We start from the raw sequence: 6,000 nt of genomic DNA on the forward strand, positions 1-6,000 counted from the left end.
ATGATAATACATATTTAATTTTTTAAAATTAATTTTATATTTTTTAAATATATATTAACGTACATTTGTCTTCCTATTAATTTTGTTTATGAAGTTAAAATTTTTTATTATTAATGTATTTTATAATTTAAAAAAATAAAATAAAATATTTTTAAACTACAATAATAAACAACTATTATATTAAGTTATAGTTATTAAACTATCAATTAATAAATTAAAAACATTATTAAATAATTAAACTCACACACAATTATATTTAGATATTAAAAAATATAATTTGTTTATAAATTCATTAAGCTATAAATTTTTTTTATCGTTTATTTTGATATATGTTTCTTCAACCTTTTTATCTTATCCCACTAACCTTGATAGTGTTGGGACTGAAATATGTTGACCAATATGGGCCATCCACTTGGACCAATGATAAGTCGAGGATCTCTTTCGGTAATCAATCAGAATAATTATATCAATAGATTGTGCTACATATTAAAGATGTGATGTCTACTTTGTCTGGTCACTATATACTAATTACAGGTGTAAATGAGTCGACAGGTTGACTAAAATAATTAAATTCAATTTAATTTTGAAGTATGAATTTTGAATTTAATTTATATTTAATATTTTTAATATTTTAATTTAATTTGATTATATTTTTATTATCAATTACAAAAATGTGAAGAGAAAATTATAATACTAACAAAACATCATTTGATTTTAGTAGATAAAGTGTTTAAATTTAATATTTTATTACTTAGGTGATAAATCAAATTATCACAAAATGTGATTTTATCATTATATTTTTTAATTTTATTAAAAATTATTGATAAAGTTAGAATATTATTTAAAATATTCTTTTATTTTCTCATAAAATATTCATTTACCATTAATTTTTAAGTTTTTTAATTAAATTAAAATAGTACAATAACAAGATTAGGCTTGATTAAAAATAAATAATAAATTTGATCCATCACTTTAATAAATTAATAAATTTAAAGTTTATCCAATTTAATCATATGTAAATAAAATAAATTTGAACCTCAAATCTTGAACATTTCATATTATCTTATAATCATATTTAGATAGCTATATAAGCAACCTTATCAATCTTCACTTATTTGCAACTAGATTGGAAGAACGTGCCTCTTTTTTCTTTATTATTCTTATAACATAAAATAAGGTTGTTATGAGTTTGAAAAGCAAAAGGTGGCAGCCACAAATCAAGATTATGTATTACTACACGTGCTAATACAAAAAAGCGCTACAATAATGTAGTCAACAACTTTTTTAGGGATGATCATTTATTGAGATTATTTTAAATATATAATTTATAATTATTTATTTTGATTTATCAGATATGATATATTTTATTTTAATTTGAAAAATTAAACAATTTTTTTATCTCAAATTTTTTATAAGAAAAATAACTTTTTTATATATTTAGTTAAAAAAACAAATTTTTTATACTTCTATTAAAAATTTTGTTCGAGTACAACAAGATGCACATTCTAAGTTTTTATTGTTAACTTAAATTTTTTATTTTAAAAATTAATTATAAATAAAAATAAAAAATTTAATTTCAGTAATTAAATGTTAATTTTTGATAATTTCATATATTAAAAAAATCAATGCAATGAAGAACTCTTATCACATTATAATACTCAAATATACAAAAATTAAATTAATAATTAATAAGTTTTAAGAGATAATTGAATGAAATTTTGTTCAAAGTCCTTGATTATGGAATGACTAAAATTTAGAGTGTTTTATATAATAGATCGTAATTTTTTAAAATAAAAAATAATAATAAATTTAAAATAAGTTGTTTATAAAAAAAAAAAAAGTTAATTACATTAATGTTTCTGTAAAGTATGAATTTTTTCCCTTATTTATATGTTTTCATGTTTCTTTAGAATCTCAAAGAATTGGACAAGCACTAAAGTCATTCCCAAAGTTGATTGATTTGAGGACCTATTTTTTACCATTGACTTCACAACTTACCAAATAACCACTTTGCTTATTTACTTTTGGGTCCTTTTTTTCAAAATAAAATATTTTTGGCCCTTTGAACCCACAAATTCATTTGTTTGAGTTTATTATCCCAAAAAAGCCAAGAAAAATAATAATATGGGCCTTAAATTATGTAACAAAACATAACTTTTAAGGATCAAAATTTAATGGATATCTAATCTGAAATTTAGTTTTTGTATTTATGCAATTGTTTTTAAGTTGAACAATTAATTTAAATATCAATACTAACAAATTTTTTTTTTGTTTCAAACTACAAGCTCATTTATAGAAAAATAATAGATATCCTTTGATTCCTTTCTTATAAATATATCTTACTCTATACTTGAAATTGGCCATAAATAGATTTTTATGTTGAAAACAACAACTTTTCAATTTAAGCAATAGCTAGAGATGAAATAATCACTAATTGCTTTCATTTTCAATATAACTTTTTATTAGTTTTTAAAAATAACCTACTTGAATATAATTATTAAAGTTTCATTTGATAAATATTTTTTTTATTATACAAATATAAATAAAAAACAAAATAAAAATATATACCACGTAGAACCTCATGAATAGATCAATTCTCTTTATTATGATTTACCATGTAGAAATGAATTATAAAAGGATAAATGATTTACCAAAAAACAATCAATGGATGGTGTTAATTTTCCTAACTGTTTTTTGATAAATCATTAACCATTCAGAGTTCACCACTATTTCTTTTCTTTCATTTTTTTGCTAAAAATAAATTTAAACTGCATTATGAAATACATATTAAGAGATAGCTATTTAAATAGAAGGTCATTGAACCGTGATAATCCATTGATGATTTTGACACTTAATCATATCTGTCCAAACATAGGAAACTCAATTAATGCTTACATTTATAAGAAAAAAATCATCTTATTTGGTATATGCATATCCACCACCACCACCCCAGATTTTCTTTAAATTCACCCTTTTTGTATTAGTAATATCTGAAAATATTGTATAAGAACACTTGGCTTTCATAATTATCTGATTAAACATGATTTAGGTGGTCGTTGTTCATTTTATAATTACGTTTGGGTTCCAAAACATAGCTTTTGAATGCAAAAGCAACACTAAACATGTTATAGCTTAAGTTAAGAATAACTATGACCATTAAAAGTGAGCCAATGATAAAACCTAATTAAGAAGTGTTGTTTTGATTCCAAAACATAGCTTTTTGAATGCAAAAGCAATATTAAACACTGTTATGGTTTGAGTTAAAAGTATTTTTTAACTATTAAAAATGAACCAACGATAAAAACTAAATTAGAAGTGTTTGCGATTTGAAATTTATGATTTGGAGACAAAATGATTAAATACCCACTTCATTATTTATTTTTACAAAAATAACTTTTTTTCTTTTTTAACATCATGTCTTCTTTAGATATTTTAATTTTTCACAGCAATGCTAAAAAAATCTTAAACTATAATTTTCAACAGTAATTTTTTATAGTATTTTTCAAATACATTTTTTGCTTTTTCCTAAACCAAGTTTTTCCAACTGCAACAGTGATGTTAAATAAGGTATTAATTTTAACATTAATAATGCTAATGAGGTATTAACTTAATGGTAAGAAACCCTAAAATCTTGAGATCATAAGTTCAAATTCCATTGTGTGTGGCTTTAGTTGTTTAAAATTATATTATATTTTGTTTGTTGATTATTTCGTGATTGTAATTTGATTATATAAATGTAATACTTAATTATGAATGTAACTTAAAAAAAACTTAACATTAATAAAGGACATAAAATTTTGTTCTTAATTTTACATTTTTCTTAGTTGAAAATTGTTGTTCTTAATTGGATTTTCAATCACTATAGGGGCCATATTTATTATTCATGTACTATAATACACATCCAAATAGACAATAGTTCTTATATTAATAAAAAATTTAAATTATTATAAAATCAAATTTTATGAATTACGTTATGACCTTACTTGGATAGTTTGGCTTTAGTTTAAACTTTTCTTATTTTTTTAGTAAATTAAAAAACATTAGTTTTCACTTATTGAAAGATAGACTATGGTTTATTAGGCGAAAATTATACCCTAAATGGTAAGCAAAGTTTTTAAATTTTATTATCAAAGCTAAAAGATTATAGTATATTTATTAAAAATATTTAAAATAAATATACAAAAATATTTAAAGATTATAGTATATTTATTATCAAAGCTAAAATATTTAAAATTTAATGGACATCTAATCTGAAATTTAGTGTTTTTAGTCTAAACAATCATTTTTAAGTTGGATATTCAATTCAAATTTCAGCATTAACAAATTTTTCTCTACCTCAAATTACAAGCTCCTTCACAAAAAAAAATAATGGACATCCTTTATTCTTTTCTTATAAATATATCTTATTATATACATGAAATTAGCAAAAAGTAGATTTTCATGTTGAAAAAAATAACTTTTCAATTTAAGCAATGGTTAGAGATGAAACAATCACCAATTGCTCTTATTTTTAATAAAGCTTTTTACTGTTTTTAAAAAACAACCTATCCAAATGTGATTTTTAAAGTTTCATATGATTAATATTTTATTTTTTATTATAAAAATATAAATAAAAAATGTTTTTAATGTTTTTAGAAAATAACCTACTTGTATGTAATTTTTAAAGTTTCATATGATAAATATTTTATTTTTTATTAAAAAAAATAAATAATAAATTAGAAATTTAAAACAAAAGCAAAACATATACTAAGTAGAACCTTAGGAATAGACTAATTGACCATGTAGAAATGAATTCCAATCGGATCAGTGATTTACCATAAAATAATCAATGGATGGTGTTGATTTCTCTAGCTATTTTCTAATAAATCACTAACCATTTAGAATTCATCGCTATTTTTTTCTTTCATTTTTTTGCTGAAAATAGATTTAAACTGCATTTTAGAAAAAAAGATATGCCTATTTTGTGAAATATGTATCAAGATATAGCTATTTAAATAAAAGGTCATTGAATCTTGACCATCCATTGATCATTTTTGCATTTAATCATATCCATCCAAACATAGGAAACTCAATTAATGCTTATACTTATAAGGAAAAAAATCCCACTATATGGCATATGCATATCCACCACCACCACCCTGGATTTTTTGTGGATTTGCTCCTTTTATATTAGTAATATATGGAAACATTGTATTGAAATAGTTGGCTTTCGTAATTATCTAATTAAGCTTAATTTAAGTGAAAATTTAGTATTACGTTTAGGTTCCAAAACACAACTTTCGAATGCAAAAACAATGTTAAACATGTTATAGTTTGAGTTGAAATTCCTCCTAGAACACTAAAAGTGAACTAACGATAAAAACTAATTAAAAATTGTTTGCAGTTCAGAATTTATGATTTGGAGATAAAATGACTAAATACCCATTTCATTGAGAGATAAAAAAAATTAATTTTCTCTTATTGAAAGATAGACTATGATTTATTAAGTGAAAATTATATCCTGAATGGTAAGTAAAGTTTTTAAATTTTATTATCAAAATTAAAAGATTATCGTATAATTATTAAAAATATTTAAAATAAATATATAAAATTTTAATGGACATCTAATCCGAAATTTAGTCCTTTTAGTTTAAAAAATCATTTTTAGGTTGGATATTCAATCCAAATTTCAGCATTAACAAATTTTTTTCCTTCAAATTACAAGCCCTTTTACAGAAAAATAATGGACATCATTTTATTCTTGTCTTATAAATATATTTTACTTTATACTTGAAATTAGCCAAAAGTAGATTTTCAAGTTGAAAATAACAACTTTTCAATTTAAACAGTGGTTGAAGATGAAACAATCACTAATTTCTTTCATTTGCAAAAAACATTTTTAATGTTTTTAGAAAATAACCTACTTGCATGTAATTTTTAAAGTTTCATATGATAAATATTTTATTTTTTATTAAAAACAAATAAAAAATAAATTAGAAATTTAAAACAAAAGTAAAAACA

This window comes from Durio zibethinus, chromosome 16 (assembly GCF_047325235.1).
Source record: "Durio zibethinus cultivar Kanyao isolate XHJ-2024 chromosome 16, ASM4732523v1, whole genome shotgun sequence".
Classification (NCBI taxonomy): Eukaryota; Viridiplantae; Streptophyta; class Magnoliopsida; order Malvales; family Malvaceae; genus Durio; species Durio zibethinus.